The sequence below is a fragment of the Monodelphis domestica genome, chromosome 4, assembly GCF_027887165.1.
Source record: "Monodelphis domestica isolate mMonDom1 chromosome 4, mMonDom1.pri, whole genome shotgun sequence".
Taxonomy (NCBI): Eukaryota; Metazoa; Chordata; class Mammalia; order Didelphimorphia; family Didelphidae; genus Monodelphis; species Monodelphis domestica.
This window is the reverse complement of record NC_077230.1, coordinates 264728623-264747899: the sequence shown is the minus strand read 5'-3', so window position 1 is coordinate 264747899 and position 19277 is coordinate 264728623. Positions and strand designations below refer to the sequence as shown.

Sequence of the window (19277 nt, the reverse complement as noted above, 5' to 3'; positions counted from 1 at the left end):
CAAGCAGAACAAATTCTCACATTGACTATGTCTGAAAATATATCTTATTTGTCTGCACTTGGAGTCCATCATTCCTCTGTCACAAAGTAGTTAGGATACTTTAACTTCAGTCCTTTCAGAATGTAATTCCAAAGTCTTAAAAATAACTGATCAGAATTTTTAAGGCTTTGGAAGTTGCTGTCTTTATAATGTTGTCATTATATCAATTATCCTGTTCATTTCACTCTGCATCATCAGTTCATGAAAACCTTCCCAGGTTTCTCTGAAAGTTTCCTTTGTTGTTTATTACAGTACAATGGTATTGCATTACATGCATATACAACGATTTGTTCAGTCATGTCCCAGTAGTAAGCATCCCCCTGCTTTCCAGGGGGAGATGTAAATATTTTTGCTGAATTTAATTATTTTAGAGGGCCATGGTTCCAGATTGTTTTTGAGAATGCTTTACCCAATATAAGCATATTTTCTTTATATATGATTTTATCATCTCTTCCATTAGACTAAAAGCTCCTCATGAGTAGAAATTGTTTTGTTCTTGGTGTTTGTATCCCCAGTGCCTAGAAGAGTACACGGTAGGTATTTAATAAATAACTTATTGATTGATTAATGACTCACATCCCATCAAATCTCAGTAATACCTATGAAGTCAAATTTGATTCGTTTCATTAGGATCTGGTTCATCTTGACTTCATTTGTGTTTTAGGCATCCTTAGCTGTGAGTTTTATGTTGTCTACTTCATTCTTAGATTTTGTCTTTTATGAATTTTTGGCATTTTTACTGCAGTTCAACTTTCTACATAGTATCTATTCTCTAGGTCATCTAGCTTGGTGGAAACATGTAACCAGTTTTCATTTTACTCCTTCTTGGTATAAAGCATTTTTGATTAGATTTTACAGACTAGGCAAATACACTCTTACCAGCTGAAGGTAAGGGTTTAAAAAAAAAGTATTTTCATCTTGGCACTGATTATCCTTGAGCTTATAGTCTATGAATAGGCCTGTTGGTATTTTTCTCATAAGTTGCTTCCTAGTCATGTATTACTCCATCCAGTACTTTTATAGTTGAAATTCTGAACCTAGGTGCAGGGCTTCAGATTTATGTTTGTTAAGTTTCCCTGTAGCTTTTGAAATTTAGACCACTGTTGAGATTATTCTTGGTCTAGATATTGCCATCTACTATATTATCTTTCAACTCTAAGACTACCAATCCTCTCAACTATTCCTCTTACTTTTATGAATACACAGTTTATGTAAATTTATGCCTTCATCTAAGCCATTGATAAGAAAACATTCAACCTGAATTGACCAAAAATTGAGCCCTAAAGTACCCCTAGAGACCTCCTTTCAGATGGATATCTGTTCATTAATTGACCCACTTTGGGGTCAATTTGATGTTTCTGATCCACTAAACTGATCTCATCCACGTATCAACTTATTTACAAAGAAATTGTGAAAGATTTTTGCACAGTTATTTTGGAAGTCTATCCTGTGTTCATTGTATACCCCCATGTACTTTCCTTTTGATTTTATCCTAAAAGGAGGCTAGATTTCTCTGACCTCACTTGTTTTTAATGAATATATGCCCGAGTTCTTTTTTTTTTTAAACCCTTACCTTCTGTCTTGGAATCAATACTGTGTATTGGTTCCAAGGCAGTATAGTGGTTAAGACTAGGCAATGGGGGTCAAATGACTTGCCCAGGATCACATCCACTGAGCCCCCTGGCTGCTCCCTGTGCTAGCTCTTTTTGATGCTATCTTCTTTTTCTCATTGCTCACTTACTGATTATTTCATTATCTCTTCTCAAATCTTACCAGGAATTGATGTCAAGTTTACTGCTCTGTAGCTTGAAGTATTTACCTTTTTTCCTTTTTAAAAACTAAGCAAAGTTTTCCCCCCTCCAGTCTTGTTGCCCTTCTGTATCAGCACAGTAAATGTATCCACTGGTTCTTTAATTACCCTGAGACATAGTAACCTGAACATACTTGAGGTAGCCAGATGCTTTCTTACCATCATTTATCTTTGAATTTAAATTCCTTGTTAATCATTTTTATTCTGTGTTTTTCAATTGGAAAGTCATTATCTTTGATGGAGAAAACAATTGTGAGATGGTTAGTTTTGGCAGATCTGACTCCCCTCTTCCACAATTTTTAATCCCTTTTTTAATCTTCCTCTTGCCCCCAATGTAGGCAAGCCGCCATGTGTGACTGCCCTAAATCTGGTCTATTTCTTTGAAGTCTGGGGGGATTCAATCATGTAAGCTCCTTTAGGCCCACTGATGTCATATAATATATTTTTGGTAGACATCAGACAGGAGAGTGGGAAATGTGCTTTTTGTTATGAGACCTAGGAAATCAGATACTTAGAATTCAGGGGAAATCAGGACATTGCCAGATAATTTGAGAGGGGTTAATATATTGCCTACATTAGAATTAAATAGGATGTCCTAGAAATCACAGCAAACTTGCTTAGAAAAAAATGTAGGAATTAATGCAAAATCATTTTTCAAATTTATTGAAAAGAACAGTAATTAGATAATGACCAGAATACCTTTGTAAGGAATAAAATCCTGCAAATTAATTTAATCTCACCCCACAACAAAGGAACAGGCCTTTTACACCAACTAAAAGCAACAAATATCCTTTGTCTTGACTTTAAAAAGGGACTCAAATGAGATAATGAATAAATACAAGGTAACTTGCCCAGGGTCACAGACAAGTGCCTGAAGACAGATTTGAACCCAGAACTTCCCATCTCTAGGCTTGGCTCTCAACCCACTGAGTCACCTAGCTACCTCCTCCATTTATCTTTATACATGTCATACCTGTCATAAAAGAAGACCTTTTCACTGATTGATTCATCTCCTTAGAAGAAAACAATATTTATTTTCACATAGCTTTTTTACCCCACGATTTTATTTTAAAAACCTTCCTCTAACCTTTTTGGCTTGGTTTTCTATTAGTGAGAAAGAAGAAAGAAAAAAAATATCCATGCCTAAATGTCTGTACGAAAACCCCATGTTGTTCTTTTCCTGTCAGCAAAAGGTCATTTCTTCCTTGGTGCAACAGTGACCTTGGCAGTTGGATTTCTTTGTCATTCATCCCCCCCAGCCCTTTTTTGATTACCATTAGTATATGTTATTTTGCATAGGCCCTTAAAAGTCCTTTACTCAGCCTAGCAATTTTAGACCTCCTAAACTTTTTTTTTTAAACCCCTTACCTTCTGTCTTCTTGATTCCAAGGCAGAAGAGTGGTAAGGGCTAGGCAATGGGGATTAAGTGACTTGCCCAGGGTCACACAGCTTGGAAGTGTCTGAGGTCACATTTGAACCTGGGACCTCCCATCTCTGGGTCTGGCTCTCAATCTACTGAGCCACCCAACTGTTCTCTAAACTTTTTTTTTTAAAGAAGTTTTGCCTTTAAAAAGTTGTTGGGCATTTTGAAATGTACTTGAGCAGAACAGAATAAACCTCCCAAACAGCATTATATAGTGGTTCCTCCACAGCTGAGTACACATGTGAAGCATTCCTTAGGATCAAAGACTTTTTGCTAGAATGGAGATCATTTAGTCCAATCCTCTAGTTTTTATTTTTTGAACCCTTACTTTCTCTCTTAGTAATGACTCATCTAACTAAGGATAAGGGTAAAGCAAGTTAAGTAATTTACCCAGCATCACACAGCTAGAAGTGTTGGAGGTCGGATTTGAACCTAGGACCTCCTGACTCTAAGCTTGGTGCTCTTTTCACTCTGCCACCTTGCTGCCACTGTCAGTACTTCTTAAGGAATAACTGGTATAGTCATTGGGAGGGACGCTGGTAGATATTCTTCATATTATAATGACAGAGGTATTATGTATCAGAGGTGTTAAGCTTGAGACCCACATCCAAGCGTGGACCAAACCAGATTACAATCTATGTGTGAAATGTATAACAAAATAAGTAAAAATACAATTAAGTACAGACTGCATTAAAATGCATTTTTCTAAGTCAATATGAAGCTTCAAGAGACATGTTTCTATTTGAGTGTTGACACCATGGTATAATTTTCACTCTGTAAGAAGGGCACAGGACCTTTAAACTGTCTTTGGGTTTGCCAGCTGGTGCATTGGTCAGGTTCAAATTCTGATGGCCATGTACCATTTTGTCCTTGAGCAAAGCACTTTACTTTTTTTAGGACCTAATTTTCCTCATCTGTCAGCTTAGATGCCCTCTGAAGTCCCTTCCAGTTTCAAATATTTGCTAGTGTGGTCCTGGGCAGCTAGATGGCACAGTGGATACAGTGTCAGGCTTGGAGTCAGAAAGATTTATTGTCCTGGGTTCAAATATGTCCTTAGATACTTGCTGTGTGATCCTGGGTAAGCCAATTAACCCTGTTTGCCTCAGTTTCCTCATCTGAAAAATGAGCTAGAAGAGGAAATGACAAACTACCCTATTATCTTTGGTGAGGGACATAAGTGGAAAATGAATGAAGAACAACAAAAATGTAAGGAGATTTTGCTGTATTTCTTCCCTAACATCTTATTGTCAGAGCCAAAGGAGCCACATTTAAGAAATTCTGTGTTCTGTGTTTGAAAATAACTACCCTGTCCTCCTCCATCAGCAGGTATCTTAGTGAGTATTTAAAGAAAGCTTGGGATATGTAGTAAAGATTAGATGTGTTTTTTTTTTGTTTTTTTTTTGCTCTCAAAGCAGAAACATAAGAGTCAAGGTCAGATATCCCATGGGTCTAGCAGGCATTTTTTTTGCTGCTTGTGAGAATAATCAACAGTTTTTATACTTTTTCTTAGTGGGAGGAAGCAGCCTGTTAACATTTCTACTCAGTGGCCCATTATCATGGGAATTTACACAGCACACTTTTGGAAATAGTTGAAGTAATTTGTGTACTATGAACATAAACATGTACAGATGTAATAATTAATAGAGCCCATTAAAGAGGAGGGACAGATAATGTATTGTACTCTTAAATTGAAGAATTCCTCATGCTTATAAGGGATAAATAGAGAATACGATGCATCTTGGAAGAGTTCCAGAATTTCTCAATTGGAAAGGATTCTTGAGGCTGTATATTCCAATCCAGGCTCAAGGGAGAATCCTTATTCCAACACACCCCACAAATGGCCATCCAGCCTTTATTTAAAGACCATCATTGAGGAGCAATGGACTACCTCCCAAGGCAGCCTATTGCATTTTGGGATGGCTCTAATTGTAAGCAAGTTTTCCTTATGTTACACTTTAATTTTCTTCATTTCAATTTATAGTCATTTATTCTTGTATCATCTTTTGGGACTGAATTGAACCCGGTTGAATTCTCCTTTCACATGAGAATCCTTTAAGTCCTTGAAGACAGCTGTGGCACCTTTCCTGAGCCTTCTCTTTTTCTGGTTATAGAGCCTCAGTTACTTCAGCTGATCTTGATTAGGTACAGGCTTGAGGCCACTGTTGCTTTCTGGTGTATGCTCCTCAACTAATCAAAGCAAATTAATATGGAATATGGGGAGCTTAACTACCTCTTCCCTGACTCTGCTACAACTTTTTTCTCTTGCTCCAGGGGAGAAAACAAGTTAGCAAATTAAAATAGTGACTGTGGGTAGTTATACCTTTAAATCTTACTCCAGAAGAGACTTTAGTATGATAAAAAACTAGGAAAGAATTGGCATATGAGAATTGACATACTTGTAGTATTCACTTTAATTTAATTGGTTAATCATTTAGTCCTTCTGTCTTTCAATGATTTCTAGCCAACTCAAAATCATTTGGCATGAATTATCCAATTTGTGATACTCAGGCCCTTCGCTTTTCTTCAAAAGTGAACACTTCCATTCTAGTGAAACAGTTTTTCTAGCACTCCAGAACCAAGGTTTCTAGGTAATTACAGCTTTGGTACAGCTTTATCTCCTGTTATAGAAATGAAACTCTGTGTTTGAAGCTGGTTTTCCCATATTAGGAGTGGTGATACCCTAATATTATCATTTTCCTTTTATGATATTTCTTATCTATAAATTATATCATATGAGATTTTACTAAGAGATAATGAGAATAATTTCACAAGCCACACATGGATACCTGTCACTTTACTACTTTGTTATGCTGTCATTTGTAAATTTATATATAGTGTGCATATGAATATATAATGAAAATAGCCAATTAATGTTGTTTTTGATACATTGAAATAATTCACAGACCTGAGGGCATAGATTTCTGTCTTATATAGGCCCATTTCCTGACCCATAAATCATAGACTTAGAGCATAGATTTGGCAAGGTGTGCTGGTGAATTTTTAACAACAAGCTCTCTGGGAGGGGAATATACTCCTGACATATTTTTTAGTTTAATCTGAATTATTAATATTTAAATTCAATTAATAATCACTTTCTTAAATGTAGAAATCAAGAGAATAGTGAATAAAGCCTGATTTGTAGCCAGTTGCTGATTTCAAAGTGTAAATGCTTACATTTAGTACTCCCAAGTTGGTAGGAGCTGGTTCTAGCATATCACTATTTAGAGGTAATATAGTTCAAAATTCTCATCTGGTCCAACTCCAAGTTAAGACCCAAGGCAGTTAAATGATTTTAGTTGAGGTCATACAGAGGGTAAATAGCAGAGCCAGGGTTTGGATCTAGTTTCTCCAACTCCAAGTCCTTAATTGGGTCCTCTGAGCCATGCTTCTATTCCTGGAGCAAGGTCCTCACCAACCATTGGTTTTGAAGGTGTGTGTTAATGGTCATAAGAAATGAGTCCAGGGGAAGCTAGGTAGCTCAGTGGATTGAGATCCAGGCCTAGAGATGGGAGGTCCTGAGTTCAAATCTGGCCTCAGACACTTCCAAGCTTTGTGACCCTGGGCAAGTCACTTAACCCCCATTTCCTAGCCCTTACCAATCTTTTGCCTTGGAACCAATACACAGTAGTGATTCCAAGACAGAAGGTAAGGTCTTAAAAAAAAAGAAAAAAGAAATGAGTCTACATGGTTGGCTAATGAAGTCTGGTAAGCCCTTATGGAAAAGAAGCACATATACTTTTTAGGTAATGAAATGAATAGCATCGCTTTCACAAATGAAGAATAACAAATTAACACAATGTCTTAGTCTGTGGGTGACCAGCTGTTGCTGCTAGTTCCATATTTTACATATGAGGAAATCAAAAGATGGAAGACTTAAACTTCTCTCAGTCTCAGAGAATGCCATTGAAATTCTTTGTAGCAGTATTGGATCCAACTCTTTTGTGTATCTTTCTGAGGAGGACCCAGATACCATAATTTGTTTATACCTTCTAGTTTCACTGTAATAGGACAAGTAGAGGATTAGAAACCGTTTTTAAGGATGAAGAACTAAGATGCAGAAAAGGAGGAGGAACTTGTCCAAGTTCATACAAATAATGAGAGAGAGAGAGAGAGAGAGAGAGAGAGAGAGAGAGAGAGAGAGAGAGAGAGAGAGAGAGAGAGAGAGAGAGAGAATTTGAAGATTTGAACCCAGGTCTTCTAACTCACATGGAATAGATGTTTTGGGCAGCTAGGTTGTACAGTGGATAAAGTGTTGGATCTGGAACCAGGAAGACTCTTCTTCCTATATTTAAATCTAGCCTCACTTACATTAATAATTATGTGACCTTCAGCAAGTCACTTAATTCTGTTTGTGTCAGTTTCTTCATCTATAAAATAGTATGGAGAAGAAAATGACAAATCATTACAGTATCTTTGCCAAGAAAACCCCACATGAAGATTCAGACATGGTTGAAAAACAACTAAATGAGACCTTTCGATTTTAAATCCAAGAAGTGTGTTCTTTCCACAGAAATTGCATAATGAGGGTACTGGAAGATAAATAATTATTAGCAAGTGCTCTTGAGACCAGGATAGAAGATAGCTACTTTATACCTTAATCTCTTCTCTACCATTCACTGTGGAAACAGCAAGGGATTGGGGTCAGGACTGTAATCCATTATATGTTTTAGTTTGTTTTATGCATTGTTGTGTCCAAAATATTTTGAGCCTGATGGACAGCCTATAGTAATGATATTATTGTGCTGTTAGCTAGACCAGGTCCTCAGATGACCAAAACAAACTGGTCCCACTAGGCTGGACCTCAAAGCTTTTCCATCTTTGATACCAGGCTTGAGGTCCATTAGCATAACCTTTGTGAACCTTTATTTCAGTTTACTTCAATAAGTGTTCATTAAACACATGTGTTTAGTATTTGTGTGATTATAAGCAAGTTGTCTTACCTTTTTAACCTTAGTAGTTTCCTTTCCTTTTTTTCTATTTACTCCAGTTAGAATTTTATGTGAATTTTTAAAAATTATTTGTTTGTTTATCACATTAAAATATTCAGTTAACTACCTTCCTCTCCTCCCTCTGCACATTAGAGAAGGCATTATTTGGCAAAAAGATATATGTCTATATAAATATATGTCTTATTTCTGTTTATAAGTTCTTTCTCTAGAGTTGGAAAAGTCATTCTTTTTTAAAATAATATTTTATTTTTTCCTCAATTACATGAAAAAAATTAACCTTTGGGTTTTTTTTTTAAGTTTTCACCTTCCCTCTTTTCCCTCTTTACTCCAGATGGCAAGCAATCTGATATAGATTTTATATGTGTAAAACATCTTTCCATATTAATCATTTTGTGAAGAACCTGAACAAACAAAAGATTAGAGAATAAATAAAGTGAAATATAGTATGTCTTTGTCTGCAATCTGATTCCATCAGTTCTTTCTGTGGAGATGGATAATGTTTTTCATCATAAGTCCTTGAGGACTGTACAAGTCATTCTAAAAACAATATTTTTTGTTGCTGTATATAATATTCTCTTGGTTCTGCTTGTTTCATTCTTCATTATTTCATGAAGGTCTTTCCATGTTTTTAAAAAATTAATCTTCTTGTCATTTCTTATATTGCAGGAGTATTTCATCGCAATTATGGAACAACTTGTTTAGCTGTTCCCCAATTGATGCGCACCCCTTCAAAGGTCCTTTTCCTTTTTCCCTGATCACCAGAGGAAATAAACCTTATAGTGGTGTAGTTCTATAAAATAAAGATTTTAAGACTTGCTCTACCTATACCTCATAGCATTTTAAAAAATCAATTTTAGTGGCGTGCTATTTACAGCCTATGATTTCTGTCCTCTTTCCTCTTGGAAAATGAGAGCATTCATTCTTCTCTAGTCATAGGACCTTAAATTTAGAGGTAAAGGGGAATTTCAATTTCACTTGGCTTAACCCCATTATTTTATTCTACTTTAAAAACCTTATTGCTATATAGGATTTATATCACCTTTATAGCTTTGTTTCTTTCTTTTATCCAATGAGTCATCCCTTCCAATAAAAAAAATAAAGAGGAAAACAAAGAAATTTAGCAGAACTAATAAGTACATTATCTTTATCTGACAATATGCAATATTCCATGCCTATAGTTCATCTCTGCATAAAATGTTGGGATATCTGTTTTCTGAACTCTGAGGACAAAGCATGGCTGTGATTATACAGTGTTCAGGGTTTTTGTTGTTGTTTTATTTACATGGTTTTAGTCATTGTGCATATTAGTCTCTCACTTCTGCTTATTTCACTCTGCATCAATTCATCAGATTCTTCCTATACTTTGAATTCATCATATTCATTGTTTCTTACAGTATACTAATATTCTATTATATTCACCTACCACAATTTGTTTAGCCATTCCCCATCAGTGACTTTCTATCCTGCCTCCAATTCTCTGCTGCCACAAAAACTGATTCTAGAAATATCTCCCTTCCTTCCTTCCTTCCTTCCTTCCTTCCTTCCTTCCTTCCTTCCTTCCTTCCTTCCTTCCTTCCTTCCTTCCTTCCTTCCTTCCTTCCTTCCTTCCTTCCTTCCTTCCTTCCCTCCCTTTCTCTTTTCCTCCCTCCCTCTCTTCTTCCTTCCCACCTTCCTTCCTACCTTTCTTCCTGCCTTCCTGCCTTCTTCCTTCATAAAATTTCAGCCCAGGAATGCAGTTGACTTGGAACTGATAATTCAAATTAATTAAAGTCAAATCAAGTGAAATAAAGTCAGCAAATGCTTATTAAGTATCAGACACTGTGCTAAATGCTCAGAATACAAAGAAAGACAAAATATAGCCCCTGTTCTCAATAAACTGATAGTCTAATGGAATAATAATAGTTAGGGTTTATATAGTACTTTAAGGTTAGCAGAGGCCTTTACAATTATTATGTCTTTTGTTCCTCATAACAACCCTGGGAGGTAGATGCTATTATCACACTTATTTTATGAAGGAGGAAACTAAGGCAGGCAGAGGTTAGCTAGCTTGCCCAGGTTCATATATTAACTATCTAAAGCCATATTTAAACTCAGGTCTTCCCGACAATATGCCACCTAGGTGGCACAGTGTATAGAGTCAGGGCCTGGAGTCAGGAAGACCTGAGTTCAAATCATTCTCAGACACTTTCTAGCCATGACTTTGCACAAGTCACTTAACTCTGTTTGCCTCCGTTTCCTCATCTATAAAATGAGCCAAAGGAGAAAACAGTTCCAGTATATTTGACTTGACAACTTCCTGACAGGAGTCTCAAAGTTCTATCTACTGTGCTACCTAGCTAGGTTCTCTTTTGCTGCTGTCTGTCTTGGGTTTCCAATTTCTTATTAGCTAATTTAGTTACATTTTTCCAATTATGAATATTTTTTCATTTTGATAGAGGAAAAAGATGAAAAATATGAATTGACTAGCTCTGTAAACCATGAGCATTGTTCCATGACCTAGCCAGCAGCCATAATTTTATGATAGATCCTAAGAGACACATTGCTTGCTGATGATAGAAGAGAAAAATCTAGAGTGGTAGGTGACATTTTCAGAATTTCATTTTTTAAGACAGAAGTAATAAAAAACTGGATAAAGAGGAGAAGGGTGTTTTGAAAGGGTCTGGCTATACCATGAAGGCAAAAAGATACAGGATTTGGGGAAGGCTAGGTTCTTTTTCAAGCCTCAATGGAGAATCTTCCCTCTTCTCTGATCCTCCATGTTGCCCATGTAGAGTGGCAAAAATGACATAATTTAGTAGCTAGAGAATCAGCAATGTTTTCTGTGGTTCTTGTGTTCTTTAGATAGCTAACAGGAGCCTTCCTATGGTGATGCAACTGTGGTAACTAGCATTTGCCAGAGGTCCTGCATCTTCCCTTTATGGCAATGAGCTATTTACATCACAAACCAGGGCAGGTATGACAGCCACTTAAAGGTGTCCCGGATTCTCTTGATAATGATCAACAATTAAGACTTTTATAAGAGGGAAAGGCCAGTCTATCAGTGACAATGGTAGAAAGAAAGGAAAGTTTTTGTGCCCCATAATTATTTCCAGGACTCCATTCATATAGAAGTCCTGCACATGTAAGGTAAAAACATTGAAAGGTCTGGGGAATTTGATTTGGGCATTAAAACCTTTACTCTATTGAAATTTTGTCATTCTCTGGAAGAGATTATTTGACACATTAGCTCTTCTGCTATTCTCTTTCTTAAAATAGCATAGAACTACTCCTTCAGGTATGAGATAGATCTATCTTTGAAAATAAAGTGATCTCCCATTACTTAACCATTTAGAACAGTGATGGTAAACATTTTAGAGATTGTATGCCAGACTCCACCACCTCCAGAGATCCCATGCCTTGCTTTCATTTACCCTGCCCACCCCACCCCCTTACCCCAAACAGGTGAGGAAGCTCTCATTGGCCTACTAGGCAGAGGGGTGGATGAAGTGAAAAAATGCCCTCAGCATGGTGGAAAGTGCAGCTCCCCTGAATCCCACTCTATCTTTCTAGTAATGCATTCAGGCAGGTTTGTGGCTCTGTGGCTCATGTGACCACAGAGAGAATTTTGCATGTCCTTTCTTGGCACGTATGCCATAGATTCACCACCATGGATCTAGAATGAAGTTTATTTTCTTTGCATGTTGGTCATTTTCAATTGTATCCAACTCTTAGTGACCCTTTTTGGGGTTTTCTTGGCAAAAATACTGGAGTAGTTTTCCATTTCCTTCTCTAGCTCATTTTATAGAAGAGGAAACTGAGGCAGAGTTAAATGACTTATCCAGTGTCATATAAGTCACATAAGTGACTGAGGTTATATCTGAACTCTGGTCTTCCTGACTCTAGGCCTAGTGTTCTATCTACTATACCCAACTGCCTTCTTTGTATATACTATATAAGAAATGGAATGTTAATTGTCAAATGCTAAATGGTACATCTCAACTTTTTTTTCTTGGTGAAGTGCCCAGGAGTAGTGGCACTGAGACCACCATTAATGTGACTCTATCACTTCTAATGATAGGCACATTTTTTTCTTTCTCTAATTCATTCTTCACCCCAGCCTTCTCTTTTGTTTCCTCATTCCTTTTCTCAGTTTTTTCTTCCACCCCTCCCTTTTTTTCTACTTTCTTCCTGTATCTACATTGCCAGTAACACCTAAGAGGCATTAAACTCCACTCCCTGACTAAGGAGGATGTTGGGAAATGATCCAGCAGAAACAACAAGATTAGGGGCTAAGGACCCATTTTTAGTCCCAGCTCTGCCACTTATTCTGGCCATGTTTCCTTGAAATTAGGGAATTGCTTTAAAAATGATTGCTTTGATAAATAGCTACCTTTTAAAAATATTAAAGCAAGCCTCCATTTGGGGTCACTGGATTAGTTTTAAAGGAGCATGATGAGACATACAATTTTGTGCATATAACCCTACTGCCAATCCCCCAGGTACCATGAAACCTTATTCCTCCCCCATTTTCCTTATCCAGTGAGATATGGAGATAATGAGACTAGAACATCCTCATTATGTGCATGGAAGGTCAGATAATTCTCTCTAGTGTGCCTGTGGGGGAAGGTGCAGCCAATTCCTGAGAAAGCCTTCTTTTTGTTTAGAAGGGGGTAAAAAAATTTCTAGAGTAATTCTGTAACACTTGTGATTACTCCCTCATTTTCTTCAGTGGCTTCTGTAGAGCTGACAGCATTTGCTGGAGCTGCCTGGAGGTGCTTGTGGGACCAATTCATGGGCCAGATTCTTGTACGGTGAGAACAGGGGGTTCCTTTTAAACCACATGCTGTTTTGGGAGAGGCCAATAATCGCGTGAGACATGTTCTGTGGCTAATAAATATTTCTGGTGGGTTTTGTTGGTCTTTTGTGTTGAGTCTAATGTTTCCAGAGATTTGCCTGAGTTTGCAAAGTCTGATGGGCTGAACAATCCAAGAGTAAGGAGAGTGCTTTTGACCACTGTTTGCAGTTGGACTTTTTGAGTGCTGGCAAATTTGGTTTTTCTTTAATGTTTGAGAAGTAGTATAAGAACCCTTGAAGTGATGGGATTCATTGTCTGCGAGATGTCTCATTGTATAGCTTGTTGGAAACCTTAAAGAGCTGTCTAAGTATGAGTTACTGTGATTACTGTCCCAGTTTGTTAGGAAGGAAAACCAGCTCTGCAGCTTTTGAGCTTATGGACACTAAAAGTAGTCATTCCATTCCATTGTTCCATCAACCTTGCATTTCTTTTCATTTGAACTTCAAGTTCAACAACAGAGTGAAAAAAAAGTCATGTTCATTCCGCCAGGCTCCAGATACAACAAAGTTTTGAGTCACCACTGAAATATTAAATGTGTTTGATATTTTTAATGTTGAAATTATTTGTTAGATTTGTCAAAGTCTTTAAATTTTTATTTTTGACTGTAGCCTTGTAGTGGAGACATTGTCCAATTGGTGATTCTTTCTGGCCCATTTTTAGCTTTTCTGGAGGACTTTATTCAGGAAACAGAGATATGGTACCATGGAAAGAATTCCGGGTTTGAAGTCAGAAGACCTAGATTTGAATCTTGATTCTTCCACTTACCTCTCTGTAGGACCTCGTAGCCCAAGGAACTTGACCCAAGTAGTGTCCAGTAGCTGGAGCCACCTTGCCCATGTGTTTTTTGGGGGAGGGAAAGAGAGATATATAGACAGAGACAGACAGAGGGAAACAGAGAGATATGAGGGGAATGGAGAAGAGACAGGGAGTGAGAGTGAGAGGGGAACAAGGATTTATTAAGTTCCTGCTATGTGCCAAGCACTGTGCTGGGTATTTTATAAATAGTATTCCATTTGATCCTCACAACAACCCTGGAGAAAGGTGCTATTATAATCTCATACAGTTGTGGAAACTGAGGCAAGTAGATTCAATGACTTGCCTAGGACCAGATAGCTAGGGAATATTTGGATTTCAACCCAGGTCTTCCTGACTTGAAGCCAAGTGATATATCTACTGAACTGTCTTGCTTCCTGAGTGTCTGAAACAGAGATAAAGACACAGGAATGAGAAAGAGAGAGAGGCTATGAAAGAATGAGAGGAAGTAAGATTATGGGGATTGGGGGAAAGAAAGGGAGGGAAAAAGAGAAAGAATGTATGTATGTATGTATGTGATAACACCATAGGCATTGATCAAAGAGAAAGATGTCTGGTAGTTGCTGTTGAGACTAGTCTGGGCAACAATAGTTAGGGCTATCCCAAAGTAGGACGGGTCACTATCAGAGGTAATAGACTCCTCCTAGTTAGAGCATGGAGAATACTTGTTGTTTATATTGTAGAGAGGATTCTGGTTCAGGTATAGGTTGGGATAGATGACCATTGAGGTTCCTTCCAACTCTGAGGTTCTGTGGTTGCTGAGGTCTAAGAGTGTGGTCCAAAGGTTCTTACTTGTCTCTAATGGCTTGAGAGAGCTAATTAGAAAAGGATGGCAGGTACCTTCTCATTTTTCTAATTTTTTCTGTAATTTGATCTATGATACACTTGATAACAGTCTCTTTGATTAACCAGAAGTATGCCTAATTAGAGTTAATGATAATTTCAAAGACTTTGAGTATTTACTTTATAATACCTTTATCAAAACCTGTATCTTCCTTTGATCTTAGCCCTACTTTGTCAATTTGCTTTATTTGCATTGATATCGTATTAGAAAATACATAGCTGGGACAGCTAGCCAGTACACAATGGATAGAGAGTTGGTAGTTCTTGGGCTAAAATGTGGCATCAGAAACTTCCTGGTTTTGTGACCCTGGGTAAGTCACTTAACCCCAATTGCCTAATCCTTATTACTCTTCTATTTTCAAATCAATGATCAGTATTGATTCTAATACAGAAGGGAAGGCTCTTTCTATCCAATCAGTTACCAAATCTTTGTGTTTCTATCTCAACAAAATCTCTGGCATCTACCACTATCTATCACCATCTATCACTCAGCCACCACCCTTGTTCAGCCCCTAAATCTCACAATGCATGCAAATCTTACAATGCAATGAGCATAATTAGTCTCCTTGCCTCATATCTCCCCATTCCAATCTACCCTGCATAGAGATGCTATTGTGATTTTCCTAAAGTGCAGGTCTAACCACATTACTCCCTCTGAAAACCCCAGAAGACTCTTTTTGCCTCTAGGATCAAGTATAAACAATGATATTTGGCTTTCCAAGTTCTTCACTTTCTTGCCTTACTAGCCTAATTATACATTTCTACCTTTCCACACTGTGGGTCAAGCCAGACTGTCCCTTGTAGTATTCCTTCTACATGACATTCCCCTCTTAAGGCTCTGAATGTTCTCTGTGCCTGAAAAGCACTTCTCCCTTCCCACTGACTGACTTAGAATTCCTTGTTTCCTGCAAAACTCATCTTTTCTTTTATCTGATTTCCTGCCAGCTTCTAGCACCCCTCCTCCCCCGGGAATTACCTTGTCCTTATTTTGTATATAATTATTAATTATTTTCTTAAAGGATGTAAGCTCCATGAGGGCAGGGACTAACTCATTTTTGGCTTTCTATCCTTAGCTCTTAACAGTATCTGGCACATTGCAGGTATGTTTCTATAAAATAACTTGATTGATGCCTATGACCAGCCTTCTTTTTAAAAAGATTATGGAGAATAAAACCCATCTGCCTAAATTCTCTCTCATAGTACCGTGTTACAATCAGATTGGACCTGTGAAACACTTCTGATTGCCGTAGGAGCTGTGTGTGATACTTTGTATTTGAAACTAATTGTAGACAAGTATGTGATTGAAAAAAGATGGACTGTTATGTAGTGAGAATAAGGGACAACCTGGAAAGCCCGTATACTTCTTGGGCTTCCTGGCAACAATGGGACAACATGGGGAAACCCTGAAAAAATTGGTGGATCCCAGCGGCTCATTTATGAAACAACATAGGATGGGCAAGGTTGGTGGCTTAGGATATCAGTCTATGAGGATTTGTGCAAGAGATGCAAACAGGAAGACACTTCCTCCTTTTCCTTCTGACAAGAATATTAGAGTACTGAGTTGTTATTTCAGTGTGAGCCTGAAGTTTTATCCAAAGGCCAGTAGCTTATGACCGACAGACAACACACCAATGTTTGGCTCAGGAAAATTTAACTTCATAGACCTTGGAGAGAAGACTAAACAGAAAGTTAAGCCTAAAACCACCAGCAAACATATTGTCTCCTTGAATTTTCAGTGAATTTGATCCTCAGTTCTGTAACTGGAGGTTCTTTCCCAGCTGATGTTTTGACATCATCATTATCATAACTGATATTTATATAGCACCTACTGGTTCCCGCATGGCCCACTAATAAATATTATCTCATTTGATCCTCACAACTAACCTGGGAAGTAGATGTGATTATTATCACCTTAAAAATGAGGAAACTGAGGCAAACAGCAGTTAAGTGACTTGCCCAATGCCACACATGTAGAATGTCTGAGACAGGGTTTGAACTCGTGTCTTCTTGATTCCAGACCCAACGCTCTATCCAGAACTACCTCAACAAATGTATTATTTCTCAGGCTTTCCCTAGGGGCTGCCATGGGAAATGGGTAGCTTGCCAAAGGTAAATAACATTTTAATTTTGCTACAAAGTTTTAATCTAAGTTGAAGTGGTGAGATGTGTGCTACCAAGCAAATCTCAGAAAACTATCTGCTATTTCTTTAATTACTAAAAAGTTTTACATCTTGGAGTGATGTCATCCCCTTTTATTCTCCCCTTTGTTGATTACTATATTTTATAGACTGCTACACCCTTTTTGTGTGTGAGAAAATATGCCTGGATTCGGCTCCTTATATGTTGTTTCTGGAGAAAGAACTCATGTTTTCTCCTTTCATGATTAGGAACCATTTATCTCCTTGTGGAGCCACAGAGCCAACTTTTGGGCTATACTTTCTCTCCCAACCCCACTTCCCTGCAGAAATTTGTGACTTCCTTTTCTTTCTCTGTTGGTAGGCTCTCCAGTCATTTCACTCCCCTTCAATAACTCCTAAACAATAAGGTAGAGTAGAGAAGGCTCATTTGTTTGGGAGGTGAGAGATCTGAGCCTTGAATCCCAGTAGCCATTCCACTAACTCCCTGTGTAACGTCGCACAAGTGATTTTATAGACCTGCAACTTGGTTTCCCGTTATGTAAAATGAAGGGATTGAGTTTATTGTTCTCTAAGACTTTCTTCTACCTCTAGTGTGATCTAGCTTCCTGGCTCTAGTCTCTTCCTATAATAACTCCTCTTATATACTTGCCACTACTCTAATTTTCTTAAAGCACAGTTCTAATCATGTTATCTTCTTACTCAAAAATTTTCCACAATCTTCCACTATGAACATATTCAAATTAATCAGCTAATAAATCAAGGATTTATTAGACACTGTGTGGAAAGCACCACACTAAAGCACAGGAGATACAAATACAAAAGTGAAACAATCCTTGCCCTTGGGGAGATTACATCCTAAAACAGTGGGGGATACTCCATGTTCTCAGATAAGTATATGTAGAAAATATACAAAGTCGTGATTTGAAAGGGGGTAGCAATTAATTTGAACCTTGAAGGGAACCAAGAGTTACAGGGGGTACAATTGAGGAAGGAAGGCATTCCAAGCATTGGGAACAACCTGTGCAAAGCTACTTAGGTGGGAGATGGAATGGACTGTATTGGGAATATTAAGTGGGCCAGTGTGTCTGGAACATAGAGTCCATTTAGATGAGTAATGTGTAATTAGCCTGGAAAGATAGTAAAGCTTGGAGCCAGATCATGAAAGGCTTTAAATGCCAAACAGGAACTTTTTTTTCCCCCTAGAGGCAATAGGGAACCGGAAGCACCAAAACCTCTTGAGAAGTGCCCAGATCTTTTTTCTTAGGATTATCACTTTGGCACTATGTGAAGAGTAGATTGGAGTCCAAGGTTCTTAGTTTGGCATTTAAGTCTCTCAACACTTTGGCATGGGTTTACCTTTCAAGTTTTATCTCCTAATATTCTTCCTTCATGCACATTCAGCATCATCCATATGGCTGGCTACTTTCTAACTTTCCTACTTTCACTCTAACCTCTGCTTTGTGTGAAGGGAATCTTCTCCTAGGATCATGCATGGCATGTTGTCCTGTTTGTGTCCCTGCTTTCTTGGAGCTACTTACATCACTTAAGCTGGTCACTTAGTTATGTAACCTAGGTTACATGATTCTGAATTTGAACAGGATGTGGAAGGAGAAGTTAAAAAGATTTGAAGGAGGAAGTGCTCTTTCTCTCTCTCTCTCTCTCTCTCTCTCTCTCTCTCTCTCTCTCTCTCTCTCTCTCTCTCTCTCTCTCTCTCTCTCTCTCTCTCCCCCCCCCTCTCTCTCTTTCTCTCTTTCTCTTTCTCTTGCATGACCAGTCACATTGGGAGCACCCATGTGGGGACTTAGATTAGGCTAAAATATCTTATATTTCTACCTATTTCTCATCAAAGTGATTCTAATAAACTTTATAAAATTAGAAGGACCAGTCTCTGAAATTTAATTCTTAGAATTTGAAAAATGCATTCTCTCATTTTGAGCCAAAGTACAGTCCATTTCCTGACCATCCTACGAGGTCTAGTTCTAATGACATCACCCTAAAGATGCCTTCTTTGTTGCCTCAATCCAAAGCAATCTTTCACATTTTGGACTTTTGTATCTTCTTACATGGTCATTTATGAACAGAAATAACTTCAAAACAAGATATGGCATTGATATAATAGGGATCATAAGCTCCATATGGGCAGTGGGTATATTTTAATAGTCTTTGTATCCCCTATTCTACTTGACCACTTCAGGTGACCACTTCATGCCTTTTGACTTTTGAATGAATGAATGAAGGCAAAAAAGTGCCATATTTTACTAACTCTAACATTTAGATATTTGTAGGCTCAAGATTAATTTGGAAGTTCCCTACTTAATTCTAAGCTACAACTTAGATTATCTGGTATCAAAGATCTCATAATAAAAGTGCCAGATGAAAATGAAAGCAATTCTTTTATTTTTGAATAAACTGTTTCCTCAAAGGCAAT

The 19277-nt window shown here is 37.7% G+C and overlaps 1 protein-coding gene across 11 annotated transcripts in view; it reads left to right on the top strand.

Moving 5' to 3' along the window:
* The window catches only part of AMOTL1 (angiomotin like 1), a 275805-nt gene that overhangs the window by 106715 nt on the left and 149813 nt on the right, over positions 1-19277 (top strand). Inside the window, exon 1 of one of the 11 annotated variants that reach the window (XM_056794481.1) lies at positions 12669-13011. The exons of the other annotated variants lie outside the window; for them this stretch is intronic. The gene's annotated coding sequence lies outside the window, so the exon portion shown is untranslated. Of the gene's footprint in view, positions 1-12668; positions 13012-19277 lie in introns of those variants that run through there. 11 annotated transcript variants of the gene reach the window in all.